This window comes from Nuphar pumila, chromosome 10, assembly GCF_984573655.1.
Source record: "Nuphar pumila chromosome 10, dmNupPumi1.hap1.1, whole genome shotgun sequence".
NCBI classification, from domain to species: domain Eukaryota; kingdom Viridiplantae; phylum Streptophyta; class Magnoliopsida; order Nymphaeales; family Nymphaeaceae; genus Nuphar; species Nuphar pumila.
This window is the reverse complement of record NC_143258.1, coordinates 108996868-109012954: the sequence shown is the minus strand read 5'-3', so window position 1 is coordinate 109012954 and position 16087 is coordinate 108996868.

The following is a 16087-nucleotide window of genomic DNA, read 5'->3' as shown; positions in this document are numbered from 1 at the left end:
AAGACATCAACACCTGTGCCTGTAAAACAGTTTTAAGAAAATAGGTCAAAACTAAAGTCCTCGTATGAATTTCTCTAAAAATCAAATCAGTAAAAAAAATAACATAAAATAATTCATGCATAACTTTTAGAGAAAATCATCATCAATATCTTACCATAATTATTGTAATACCCATGATTTTTTGATTTTTTTTTTGTTATTTTTTGCAAATGTCTTTATATGTGATCAATTGATAATGCTAATAAGCACCAAGTATTATACTATACAGTATGAAAGATTTTAAAAAATATATATAGAAAATACACTCACACGCCAAAAGGGTCCTATCGACTTTAGTGAAATTTTCCTTTTAAAATTTATTTATGAAGAATTGGAATTCAGGTTAAAAAATATATATAACTAATATAGCCAAAATTTTGGTTTAGAAAGTGTGATAATATTAGAGCATCGTATCTTGCAACCCATCTAATGTTCCACATCAAGAGTAAACATATCAAAATTGATATATATTTTGTTAAAAAAAAATAGCAAAAGAACAACTTCAAGTAAAATATATCTCATCCAAAGATAAAGTGACAGACATTTTTATCAAGCCGCTTTATGGTGAACGTTGCAAACTATTGTGTAACAATTTTAATGTGACATCAGCCCCGTTGAACTTACAGGGGGATGTTAGAATGGAAGCAGACCAGGTCATGCTGAACATGAGCGTTTTTGCTCATGCCGACATCTTGGCCATCCGATTTGCATTTAAAAAAGCTCAAAAGTCAACAAAACCACGTGGCATTCATCCAAAATGCAAACAGACGGCCACGATGTTGGCATGAGCAAAAATGCTCATGTTCAGCATGACCTGATCTGCTTCCTGTTAGAATAAGAAGAGATAAGGCATGCCGTGAAGATGAGGATGACCAAAGAGGGAGTCTTAGTTCCCAAGCAATCTTAACAGAATCAAGATAAACATATAAGAGGACGTCATCTTGGAGGAGGTTATCATGAACCAAATGGCAGGGTTACCAAATTATAATAAAATCTTTAAGATGGAAATGGTTGAACCCTTGCCATATATTTTACTATATACACTTTCCATTTTTTACTGATATACGTTTATTAATATGAACAGCTCAATCCCTCTCTCAAGAAATCAAGTTCTTGAGAGTGGGTTCTGTGGATGTAGATCTTAATAACAGACCGAACCACGTAAGCCTGTGAGTGATCTTTTCATTGCATTTTAGTTCTGATCTTTCAATCTCAGCATCGATGCCTTAAACCTCTTAGAAAGTGTGAACTACGAATATAAGGCTCTCTTTGGAAACTAGTGGTTGGGATGGGAGTTAATGCAAATGCATTTGGGATGGGAAGTGAAGTCTTCTCCTTTGTATTTACACTAAATAATGGAATTGATAACTACTACCTCCTAGAAGGTGTTGGGATCAGGTGCAATCGCATTGCACAAATGCAATGTGCTGCTGCACCTGATCACCATTCATTTGTTGTACAACCGAGGATGGAGGGCGATCAGGTGCAGCGGCACATTGCATTTATGCAATGTGATTGCACCTAATCCTCCCTCCTAGAGGTGGTAGCTGCCAAATGCAGGATTTGACAGCTCACTTTTTTTAATGCATAATATCCATACGATTACCAGTTTTGAAACGGAGCCTAAATGAAAAAGATAAATGTTGCTCGGACAGAACTGTGTATCACAGACCTGTTTGGACACTGTCGGTTGGGTGAAGATGTGTCCTGGACAAGTCAAGTTTTTGTCTCAGGTGATTTGCTCTTTTTTTATTTTTTATTTTTTGGATTTTTGTTGTAGGTGTTCTGGACATGGCTGCTCCCGGGGAAGGGGTGGAACATCGCAGGACAACTAAAAGGTGTCTAGCAAGATCCATGGGACGCTGTGTTCCAGGCATCCCCTGGGTTCACCATTTGCATTGGGTGCGGACAGCTGGGATGCTGTCCGTGCAATCAAACTCCCAAGTTTTCATGTATTTTTTTATCCTTTGAGAAGGTAATGCTATGTACAAGATTTAGGAGTGTAGTGAAAATAACATTTCTTTTGGAACGATCTAGAACGTATCATATCCAAACATTTTGCAATGTTATTAATTTTTTTTGTAAAGTTTAAATATCAATATGCTATCAATTTTGAGGCATCCTATTTTTTTTTTTTGTTTATTCTTAATTTTAGTTTTAGGCGCTTATGATTGCTGAACATGTAATTAGTGATTTGGCTGATCAGCGACAGGTTGACCGATTTTTGTGCCGGTCATTCACGATTTGTCCAGGTGAAAAGTTTTGGAAAAATTGCCAAGGACTGATAACCCCCACCCCTCTGTGGGTCCCACTAATACCGTTTCTCGTCTCTCTCTCTCTATATATATATAGTGATGTGAAGCTGCTTAATTAATCAATAGGTGCTTGAACACCTACTTGATGTTGCTGAGCGTCCATCAGGTGCAGGATGAACGCTCATCCTTTTTCTAGACAAAACAAGTGAAAAAATGGGTGAAAAATGGTATTAGTGGCACTTATATAGCACCGGTAAAGGTCTCAGTTCTGCTGAGACCTTTAGTGGCACATAAAAACCATTTTCAACATGCTGCATGTGTCCCTATGGACCATTTAGCGATGCTTTTGAAACACACTAAAGCCTTATTTGATGCAAAAGATTAATTTTTTAGCATTTTTTTCATGCGGACTGTTCATCATGCCCTTACCATGGACGGTCAGAGTGATTAAGCATTTATTCATCAAGCAGTCTATATATATATATATATATATATATATATATATATATATATAGGATAGAGGATCCATGATAAATATGGCACGATGCTAAATAAAACATTTTATCAAATTTCTGGTGTTTTTTTTTTAATTCTAACCATACAATTGTATTCAACATGATTGATTTACTATAAATCAATACTTGGATCATGCATTTTAGATTGAAAAATGATATTTGAAGCCTCAAAATTTTATGAAAATTATAAGCTGTTGATTTTTGAAACCTTATAAAAACCTATCCATCCATCAGAATCAAATCCTCGAAGAACTGATTCATATTACATATGTACGGTCAGAATTTATAAAAACACAAGAAATCCCATAAAATGCTTCATTTAGCACAATGCCATATTCAGCACCAATCCTGTATCCTGTATATATAATTGGGTTCAAATTTGAGCTTGAACCTTGTTTAGAATACCTGATACCTGACGAATTCCACAATTGGCTTTAATTGAGAATGAAATGATTATTAAACAATGCCCCCCGTTTGGAAGCGCAAAAAAGCAACAAATCATAGGAAAACATTTTTTTTAATGTGAAAAAACTTTCCATGAAAATATATCCTTTTCATAAGAAATTCCCTATGCATGGAGTATGGAGCCCTTGAAGCTACAATTTAAATTTAATGAACTATGAACATTTTGTTTGAGCCAAAGAGCCTTTTTAAAAAATTTAGAAGGTTGCATTTGATATAATGACTTTATTGCCCTTTTCCTTTTTCTCTCCATACTGGTTCACTGAATAAAATAAGTGCACAGCACATGTGCACGGACACACTTCGACTGGGACTTTGGCCCTTCTACTCATGGTTGGATCCAAATCATGGACAGGTAGGTTTGATGGTGGGCCAAGAAGTTTAGGAAGAAGAAAATCGGATTCAGGATTGGGCTTTTGCAAATTTTGGCTGTCCCAGATCAGATTCGATCCGACTCCCTAATGTATTTTCTGATCCAATATCCAATCCAATTTTGGCTTTTGCAAAAGTTGTGGTTTGAATCCACAAGGAAACATTCCAAGGAATAAAAGGACAAAGAAATTATGAAACTTTATTAGTTCATAGAAGCAAACCTTGTATATCCATATTTATATAACTAAAATCCTAACTTGAAGGAAAAATGTAGTTAATGAAGGATTATTGGAAATTAGTGGGGACAACTGAACTCAATTAAAGGTATATTTAGAGGCATGCATAGGATGCATTTTATTTAAAGCTATATAGTTTTGCCCACTTAGGATCGAGTGCTTTGTGCCATGGGTTATTTTTAACCTGGCTTTCAAAATACAGTTGAGCATTGCCTACACATGAGGATTAGTCTATGCCTTAGGTGAGACCCAGCTACTCAGCCATCAACCATATTGAATAACCTCTTGACTCAAACCAAACAAGATTTTGAGTAAAACAAAGAGAGAGAAAGAGAGATTGGAAATGGAAAGAGGGCTTCGGTGGCCCTAACGGCTAGTAAAAAGTGCTAACATCTATCAACAAAGAGCTCAATGGGCTCAATGACTAATTTGGTTCATTAGAACAGCTAGTCAAAGAAGGTTACAAGGTTAGGCAAGACCAATAAACCAAAAGGGCAGTCAATGAGTCCAAAATGACCAAACCAAAGTTAAAAGTATCCAAGAAAAGAAGCATTAATGTCATGCATGATTAGGGGCATCTCTAGACCTTTTGATCATTAATGTCATGCATGATTTGGGCAGTCACCTTAGTTAATAGGGTTAAGGTCGTTTAAAGTACCAAAAAAGTAAGGTCAAAGTCAAATCTGACCTGACTTAACCAAGATCAAGCTAAGCTAAGCCTGGGACTAAGCAAACTGAATCCAAATTCGAGTCTAATGTCCATAGTTCAAAGTTCAGTTGACAAACTTCTTAAGGGCCTTGCCCTTTAAAGTGACTCCACACGTTATGCACCTCATGGTGGTTTTTCTGTTTTATCTTTTTCTGAAATGTAAGCTGGGGTTAGGCAGACCCCTATCAGTTATACAATTATACCATTGGGTTTTGAACATGCTACGTCCCAACCCAAGGTGACGTGCACTAGCTGCTCGTACCAGACAAGCGGATCCCCCGTTAGTTCTTCTCAATCATAAGTATGCGACTAAATATTTTTGAGAAGAGAGCGGTTCCCCTCAAACCAAAAAGCTTATGAAATGTGGGTAATAATGAGTTGAAAATGTTTGGCTTCTACACATATTTTTGAGTTTTGCAATTCCAAACATGTTAGGAAGCACCTTCAAGCTGAGAGAACGTTGAAATCATTCTTCCTAAGAAAGGGTCACAAGGTCAGACTTATGGCCCTCTCTCTTAGCGGGGTGGGTCTCTACTTTCTCATATGATAGAGCTTTATTAATCACTTATGACTCTTTCTCAGAGAGATGGGTCTCTACTTTCTCAAATGAGAGAACTTTCTTAAACCACAATTCTTTGACGTTTGCAAGGTCCAGAGAAAATGATTCTCATGTGTGTGGAAACAAACATGCCCCAAATAAGATGAAAATATTCTTCAAACTTTCCCAAAAGTCTTGAGAGTGTTCCGCTCAGCTCAGGTGAGCTCATATAAATAATATATATATATATATATATTTAATGTGTGATATATATTTTAAGTGTAATATATAAAGAGAAAGATGCAATATATATAAAGACAAGAACGCATGAAAAGTATATATGTAAAATATGGATGATTAAATTTAATATATAAAATATATATTCCATGTATAAATATCATGAAACCGTTTTTACACGAACCAGGTTGTGTTCAGAGACGAGTGGAGCTTGAGCTCGGCCCCGCTAACATGAGCTCAATCCACTCGTAAACAACACAAGCCTGAATATGCCATGCATGCTAAGTTCGTTTGACTTGTTTACCAGCCCTACTTTCGGGTGGAACCGGCTTGATACATGCAGCCCTCGGTTTTTGACGGAAAATATATATTTCCGATCATGCGGATGCTGAGACCACATAAGAGTGAAAAGATCAGGTGCCATATGATTGCACAAATATTTGTGCATTAAGCACCTGATCACCCACCATCTTGGGGACATGCCTGTCAGTTCTGGAGCCCAAGGCCTGATGGAGGGCAATCAGGAGATTAACGCACAAATTTTGTGCAATGTGATTGCACCCGATCCGGACTCCACATCAGAGGACAAGTCTGTGACGTAGGCCATATATTGAATATCACTATTTTTGGTGAAATTTAATAGAATCCAATCTCTTCTCAAGTCATGTGACAAGAAAGGAAATGCTCCAGAAAGTCTCTTGGACATGAGTAGTGCACGGAGAAAAGGTTTAATTAGTAGCAACCCTTGTCCAGTCTGGCATGCATCAGCCTTACTATCATTTTTTTAAGTCATGGACATTTCTATTTTTAGTTATTGGTGAAAAAAAATGTGACAAGTCATCAATAACTTAATAAAAATGATATTATTCTAAGAACAAAATATTTGATTTGTTATGCCTAATATCTTTAGTTTAATCTGTATCTGTCTTAATTCTGCCCTTCAGCCCAGTGGTTTTTTCTTCGCAAAATTGCCCGAGGCTTATGCTTTTTTGAACCCAATCGATGATGATCCAAAAACATTACCCACTATTACAGATACAGAAATAATGGAAAAAATCGGATTCCATTGTCAACTGCTCCTATCGGAAGACTACAGATTCAAGCCATAGCACATGGTTTCATAAAATCCGTACAATTTTCCTGATCTAAATCGAGCAGGTTTTACATGAAGAAAATCTTGTTCAGCATGTTCTATTCGATACTGGTAGGAGAAGAACCCGACTCGGTATTGTTAAAATAGAAAAGAAAATACAAAAAAGAGAGGAAGCAAAACCAAGTCAAGATGATACGGATCAACCTGTTCTTTTTGGGCCAAAGATCTTACCATTTTTTTAAGGAACTGGAGCTACATCTCTTTTCAATTTCCATTCAAGAGTTCTTATGTGTTTCCATGCCCTTTTGATTTTGAGACCGAAAAATGGACAAATTCCTTTTATTAGGTTAGGAACACATATACAAGATTCGTCGCTACAAAAAGGATAATGGTAACCCCACCTAACCTATAGTAATAGAAATACATGTCCTACCGAGACAAAATTTGTAACTTGCTATCCTCTTGACTAGCAGGCCCTGACTCACCCTCCATGGAAAGACTGATTTATTCGGATCAACATGAGGGTCTAACTACATTGCATTGCCAGAATCCATGTTGTATATTTGAAACAGATTGACTGCCCGTTTCAAAGATTGATAATTTGGTATCTAACTGTATAAAAGCGGGTGCGGATCTATGAATAGGAGATGTGTGAGTATCTACAAGACCTAAATTATCAACAGGTTCTCCAAGAACATTGAAAATTCGTCCTAGAGTGGCTCCACCGACTAGAACACTTAGAGGAGCTCCCGTGTCAATCACTTCCATTCCTCTCATCAGCCCATTTGTAGCACTCATAGCTACAACTCTAACTCGATTATTTCCTAATAATTGATGTACCTCACAAGTCACATTAATTTCCTGACCTGCGGTATCTCGACCCTTAACTACCAAAGAGTTGTAAATATTAGGCATCTTCCCCGGGGGAAAGCTACATCCAGTACCGGACCAATGATTTGAGCGATACATCCCAGATTTTTTGTTGAAACACCAGGACCAGAAGTAGTAGGATTGATTCTCATAAAAAACTGAACTATGTCTAAAGTTTTTGCGAATATTACCGAACCGAAAATGTCCGATAGCAAGTTGATCGGTTAATTCAATAAGAAATGGGAGTTAGCGCTCGATTTTGTTGGTACTATCCAATCAAATCCAATTTAATCGCTTACTGATTTGATTCAATGAATGAATTTTCAAGTTCAACCAACCCAATCTTTATTGGAAATATCGAGTACGAGTAGATAAATAAGGATCATGAGGAAGTGTTTCATTTATCTATTATTAGAAACATAAACAATCCCATCTATATATATATATATATATAATGTATTGAATTCAAACCCGAACTTGATTTATGAGTCATTATTGATATCTCATCCGCCGGCCTTCTTTATTTTTTTGTTTCCGCCTAGTCTTCTTTCCATTTTGTATTCTGTATATTTTTTTTTTCACATATACAATATACATATACAACATATATCACTGTCAAGAGTCAATTTGTTATTATATTATTTGGTTTGTTTAGTAGATAAAAAACGAAAAAAAAGCAGGAGACTAATTAGGAACTTAAGAAACAGAGGTTGGGTTGCGCCATACATATGAAACAGCATATAATAATGATAATTTGATGAATCAAATACTATGCCACTAATGAAGCATTCTAATTTCTGATTAGTTGATAATAGTTGAGAATTTTGTCAGGGATTGTTGTGAAAGGTTTCATTCACTCCTAATTCATATCGAGTAGACCCCGGTTGTTGTGAGAATTCTTAATTCATGAGTTGTGGGGAGGAACTTATGTCACCAAAAACAGAAACTAAAGCAAGTGTTGGATTCAAAGCTGGTGTTAAAGATTACAGATTGACTTATTACACTCCTGATTATGAAACCCTTGCTACTGATATCTTGGCAGCATTCTGAGTAACTCCTCAACCTGGAGTTCCGCCTGAGGAAGCAGGAGCTGCGGTGGCTGCCAAATCTTCCACTGATACATGGACAACTGTGTAGACTGATGGACTTACCAGCCTCGATCATTACAAAGGACGATGCTACCACATCGAGCCAGTTTCTGGGGAGGAAAATCAATATATTGCTTATGTAGCTTACCCTTTGAACCTTTTTTAAGAAGGTTCTATTACTAACATGTTTACTTCCATTGTGGGTAATGTATTTGGGTTCAAAGCTCTACGAGCTCTACGTCTGGAGGATCTGAGAATTCCTCTTGCTTATTTTAAAAATTTCCAGAGCCCACCTCATGGAATCCAAGTTGAGAGAGATAAATTGAACAAGTATGGTCGTCCCCTATTAGGATGTACTATTAAACCAAAATTGGGGTTATTCGCAAAGAACTATGGGAGAGCGGTTTATGAGTGTCTTCGTGGTGGACTTGATTTTACCAAGGATGATGAGAACGTGAACTCCCAACCGTTTATGCGTTGGAGAGACCGTTTCTTATTTTGCGCCGAAGCTATTTATAAAGCGCAAGCCGAAACAGGTGAAATTAAAGGACATTACTTGCATGCTACTGCAGGTACATCCGAAGAAATGCTCAAAAGGGTGGCATGTGCCCAAGAGTTGGGAGTTCCTATCGTAATGCATGACTACTTAACAGGGGATTCACCACAAATACTAGCTTGGCTCATTATTGCCGGGACAATGGCCTACTTCTTCACATCCACCACACAATGCATGCAGTTATTGATAGACAGAGGAATCATGGGCAATGGCTCGGCGCTAAGATGATATACGATCACATCTCTTATAACCTACATAGTCCTCCGTTCTTGGTGTGGAAGCTATTTGCTTAGCTTTACATCCGTCCCAGGGTATCATTTCCAGGACATCTGTAGGACACGCTCGTACGCATTGGGTACACCCTATACATGTATCATAAATCTTTATTGAGTGTGACATTGGATCTATCAATTTTTTTGGAACGTCATAAATTTTCGGTCTGGTAGCTTTAGTAAATGATTCACATATTTGGACACCAAACGAATCGGTGATTAGACCATAAATTTTTGTTATCAATCTATTCTATTTTTGATATGTTCATGAGATAGGCCCAAGATACTTTGATCTTTTATGTTTCATCAAAATCAGTCAATACACGTTTTGCTAATCTATAAATGAATTATAATTATATATAATAAAGAAAGAAATGAAATAAAGGTATAAAAAAATTTGTATTGCACTCCTATTCCTAATCCATGCTTATGATCCATTGATCCATAACATAAGCGGGTATCTATCTACTTCTACAGAGTGACATAACATATATGTCTTTATATATCTGGGTAAAGGTCACAACTATTTATTCAATAAATTTGATTGATTTATACAAGTTGATTTTCTGTTACGATAAATTGAAGAAACAATAGCTGGTCCAATAGCTGCTTTGGCGGCTGCAATAGCGATAACGAAGATCGAGAAAATGTCTCCCTTTAATTGACGACTATCAAATAAATTAGAAAATGTTACGAGATTCATATTAACAGCATTCAGTATAAGTTCAAGACACATAAGTGCTCTAACCATGTTTCGACTTGTGATCAATCCATAGATACCAATAGAAAATGAATAGTCGGGACATTGAGGAATATCCAAAAGGGTATTTCGGGAATCAATTTGATTCTATCTCTATTCGTTCCGTTTGAAGAGAGGAAGGATCCCAAAGAATCAATCTTTCTTTTAGTTGTTGAATCTCTGTTTGATTGATCAATGTGTGATATTCTGAATCCTCATTACTAATGGAATTGAAATTCTCTCTGGATTGATCGGAAGATCCTTTCAATTGGCTAGAATCTGTTACTTGAACGAAAATAGATCTTGTGGAATCATATTGAATATTTGACGATACATTTCGTACCTTGCTAAAAAATTGATCCTTGTTTACCAACCACATATTGTCTAACCAAATCAAATTCTCTCTCGATACGTTCCTCAAAAAATCCGATTCGTGATGATTCTTCCCCCAACTAACGAAGGGATCTTGGTGGAATTTCCACACATGAAATTGAGCACAATTTTGCAAAGAAATATCCCACTTGTTTCTCGAGAAGGGATGGGAAACATGCTCAATATCATTTGATTGAATAGTTGCCTCAGCTCCTTGTTGTTTGAGGAAACCCTCCACTTCAATTGGTTTTTTTTCACGAAAACAGACATGAGATAACAAATCAAGTGTTTTGCTAAGATTTCAAATAGCTGTCCCAAATTCAAATTGATTATGTTTCGCTTCTTCCTTTGAGAAACACGATCAAACAATTCCCAACCATGGTCCTTGCGGATCGGATCATCCATATAGGATACAAAAAGAAACTCCAGATATTTGATATCTTTCTCTTTGAATGAGATCTCAATTCCAACTATTGTTTCATTAGATATCTTACAACTAGAATCCATCTTTTTTTTTATCCAGTTCCTCCACCACCGCGAACCTTAGTTAGATTCAGGCATGATACACTTTTTAGTTATTGGGAGGACCCAAGTGCTCTCTTTCAGATCCATGAAACAACTCTCAGAGATCTTTTTTTCTTTTGGAAGATACAGGAGCGAAACAATCAACCTATTGATATTGGGAGACCAAAAAGATTCTTCCAATGTATCATTTCTGTGTCCAATGGAATTCATAGGTATAGGAAGAAGCCCCATCAAATACAGATTTTTTCTTTCGACCATATTTCGATTGTTAATACGATATATGAGGACCGCTACTACAAGCAGTACTACACCTTTGATCGTGAAATATCGATTGCTTGTTGAACCCTGTGAATCACGTGAAAGCAGGACACTCCAAGTTTGGGGGCCAAGGAGTTTCACAAAACGTTCTTGGTGGAAAAAAATGTGAGTGAAAGACACCACTGAATCGAATTTGGTCCATGAATCTAAGAAATAGCGAGAATTCTTGATCTCTCTCAATTCAAAAATACAGGAATTGAATTGATGTCGTTTCATTGATTTCTCCTAAACGAAAGATTATATTTCAATTGAAATCCACTTACACAAAGGCAACCCCCGTTGATGACGAGTCTCCGCGAAGCATCCATGGTTGAATGGTTAAAGCGCCCAACTCAAAATTGGCAAATTCGTAGGTTCAATTCCTGCTGGATGCACGCAAATTGGAACATTCAATAATAGAATTGGCTGCGTATCAACAGAATCTCATCATCCATACATAACTAATTGGTATATTCATACTATAAGAATAAGATAGAAATGGTAAGAATTCTAATTCTTATAGATACTAGAACTCATAGGGAAGAAAATGGATTTATGGATGGAATCAAATATGCAGTATTTACAAAAAAAAGTATTCGGTTATTGGGGGACAATCAATATACATCTAATGTCGAATCAGGATCAACTAGGACAAAAATAAAGCATTGGATCAAATTTTTCTTTGGTGTCAAGGTAGTAGCTATGAATAGCCATCGACTCCCGAGAAAGGGTAGAAGAATGGGACCTATTATGTGACATACAATGCTTTACAGATGTATGATCATTATGCTTCAACCGGGTTATTCTATTCCATCTCTTATAGAGAAAAAAACTTAAATAAAATAAAAAAATAAATACTTAATAACATGGCGATACATTTATACAAAACTTCTACCCCTAGCACATGCAAATGAGTCGTAGACAGTCATGTGAAATCCAATCCACGAACAAATTTGATCTATGGACAACATTGTTGTGGTAAAGGTTGTAATGCCAAAGGAATCATTACCGCAAGACATAGAGGGGGAGGTCATAAGCGTCTATACCGTAAAATCGATTTTCGACAGAATGAAAAAGACATATCTGATAGAATCGTAACCATAGAATACGACCCTAATTGAAATGCATACATTTGTCTCATACACTATGGGGATGGTGAGAAGAGATATATTTTACTTCCCAGAGGGGCTATAATTGGAGATACCATTGTTTCTGGTACAGAAGTTCCTATATCAATGGAAAATGCCCTACCTTTGAGTGCAGTTTGAACCATTGATTTACGTAATTGCAAGTAATCAATTAGGTTTATGACAAAACCTAGAAATCGATCACTGATCCAATTTGAGTACTTCTACGGGATAGACCTCAACAGAAAACTGAAGAGTAACTGCAGCTAGTGATTGAGTTCAGTGGTTCCTCATATGAAATTATTGACTCTAGAGATATGGTAATATGGAGAAGACAAAATTGTTTGAATCACGAATAGAGCTCGTAGGGATTTTATGTATTAACGATGGAATAGATGCATTGTATCCATCTTTTTCCCATTATTTTTGTATCCGTAATAGTGGGTAATTTGGAGCCTTCCAGAAACAAGTATGATGGTTCTAATGATGATCCTGCACGTATTTCGTGTTTATCTCACAGGCGGTTTTAAGAAACCACGTGAATTGACGTGGGTTACAGGTGTAGTTCTGGCTGTATTGACTGCATCCTTTGGTGTAACTGGTTATTCTTTACCTTGGGACCAAATTGGTTATTGGGCAGTCAAAATTGTAACTGGCGTACCCGAGGCTATCCCTGTAGTGGGATCGCCTTTGGTAGAGTTATTACGCGGAAGTGCTAGCGTGGGTCAATCCACTTTGACCCATTTTTATAGTTTACACACTTTTGTATTACCTCTTCTTATTGCCGTATTTATGTTAATGCACTTCTCAATGATACATAAGCAAGGTATTTTAGGTCCTTTGTAGAGAAGATAGAGCATAGGTATTTGTAATAGATCATATATCATTTGGGTAGGAACAAAAAAATAGTATTTCATTGCTATAAATATGGATTATTGAAAAGAATAAGACATGTTATTTGGATATTTCCCTTCAACCCCAAAGTATTTTTTATTTGATACGAATAGTTGAAGTGGATTCTCGGAAGAGAGGATGGATTATGGGAGTGTTTCGTGTTTATCTATCCAATTAGATTAGATAAGTATGAGAAAAGATCCATGAATGAAGATACAAAAGTGTATTTCTAATCGTAACTACTAATTTCCCATAATTTAATCTGTATCTGTCTTAATTCTGCCCTTCAGTCGAGTGGTTTTTTCTTCGCAAAATTGCCCGAAGCTTATGCTTTTTTGAACCCAATTGATGATGATAAAAAAACATTACCCATTATTACGAATACAGAAATAATGGAAAAAATTGGATACAAAAATAATGGACACTTCTATTTTTAAGTAACTTATTAACTTATTGTTGTTTACACGGAAAAGAATGTATGTCATCATTCTTACCAACTCTTTCAACCATGCCACAAACTTATTTTCACGTTCTTTCTGTACTTCTGCATCAGTGAGATATGAAAGTTCTCTTCGCAACTCCAGATCAAATCGTCTGCACTTAACAAATATTTATATTACTGAACCATGTACGCACATATAGAACTTAGTGTTACATATTAAATATACTTACTCGATGTAGGGGTCGATCACTGAGCAATTAAAAATGATATAGATTTATGATGTGTCTTGCTCTTGATCTTCCAAGAGACTTGACCGACAACTATCAAAGGCATGCCCAAGTGGTTGAAATATCGACAGTTTGTCAGCTACAGTAAATTGTTCTTCATCATCATTATGAGATGGTCCAATGTAACGTGTTGGAATATGAGGTTCAAAGTACATAGATGAGAAATTTGAAATCTCTTCTAAAGTATACGCCTCACAAATAGAACCATCTACTCTTGCTTTATTATGAACCTTTTTTTTGAGGTCAAACATGCATCTGTCAACAATATACATCTCATAATATAATAAATTTCTCAATAGCATTGAAGAGAAAAATATAAAAAAAATATATCTTTCAAATGGGTATATCCACCGATATTGCACAGGACCACCAACCCTTAGTTCATATGGCAAATGTTTGATCACATGTTTCATAACATTGAAAAATGTTGGCGGAAATACCTTCTCTAGCTGACACATAGTAGTGACGACAGAATACTCAAGATTCTTTACCTTAGATACTACGACTTCTGATGCGCAAAATGTTCTAAAAAATCTACTTAACTCGGATAATACCCCCTATATAGATTTGTCTAACATATCATGGAATGCTAGGGGAATCAACCGTTGCATAATGACATAACAATCATGGCTCTTCAACCCATATAATTGTCTCTCATCTATCTTTACAGCCCGAGCAATGTTAGAGACGTATCTATCTGGAAATCTTAACTGTCGACATACCTGCTTTATTTGATCTGGTCCAAATACGTACCTTGTTTTTGGTTTCAGTACTTTGCCATTGTACTCTTTGAGTTCCAATTCTGGTATTTTACATATTACTTTTAAATTCATACGGGCCTTTGGATTATCCTTTATTTTCTCTTTAACATTCATTACCGTATTGAACATATTATCAAACACATTTTCTCCACATGCATCACATCCAAATTATGTCGTACCAATAAGGTCAACCAATATGGTAGTTTCCAAAATATAGATTTCTTTGTCCAATTGTGATCCTTCTCCTTCTACCTTAGTTAGTACATCACTATGATCCATAGCAGAACCCAGTTCTGGTCCTGCGACATCAAATATCGTGCACCACACCCACATGTGCCTCAAAATTGTTTCAAAATTCTTTACCATAAAGCGTTCAATTCTAATAATTACTCACAAAACTCTTCTTGTATAGGTCATGTCTAATGCCATGAGGTTTTACAAATCAATTGTTCTTACACATTGTGCAGGGGCACCTGATCCGACCTGTGGGATCCACTGTACTGACACTTGCTGTTATAAATTCAACAAAACTGTCAACACCATCTATATATTCAAGCGATACCCCATTGTCAACTATCCTACGGTACATTCATTCATGGGTTGCAGTCATTTTGTCCTATGATGTTACAAATATTATCCTAACTAGTTAAAGGAGAATAATAAGAATGCTATGATGAAGAAAATATCAAATTTATCATGCATTCAAGATGGATGTAATGATTTGATATATATATATATATATGATGTCATTCAATCACAAGAACAATAATGCATGCATTAATAACTTAATATTTTCATGTGCAAAACCATTCATTTGAAGCATGTTTGAAGCATTGACAACTTATCATTCATTTTCATGTGCAAACTCATTCATAACATGATATATTCATTTAAAGCATGTTTTCATGATACAATTTCACATGAAAGGCATAATCAAATTGAAAATAACTGCATGCAAGTATGGATACAGTCACATCAAACATTGTAATACATTCAAATCATTCATATCAAAATAATGTCAAACATGTACCTGCAGCAAACACACTTCAATATCCTGCTAACTACTACCATGACTAGCATGAAATTCGAACTTAAAAAATAAGAGCACTTTTATTTTCATACATTAAAATCATGCTCGACATAATCTCCAAACTTCATCAAAGCAGTCCTAGATATCTACAACTAAGTGAGTGTGTGAACAAAAAAATGTTGCATCTAAGAAATTAAATAACCTGTGATGCGTTTGCATCACTTACTCACCACGGGTATTTACCCGATTTGCATGTTATTGCCTTTACATTTTTTTTATTTCTTTTTGTATTTCATTTGTAGCCGCATGCAATGCTCAACATTAAGCATTGCACAATTAGCTCAGTTATGCACCTGCAAAGCATATTCATA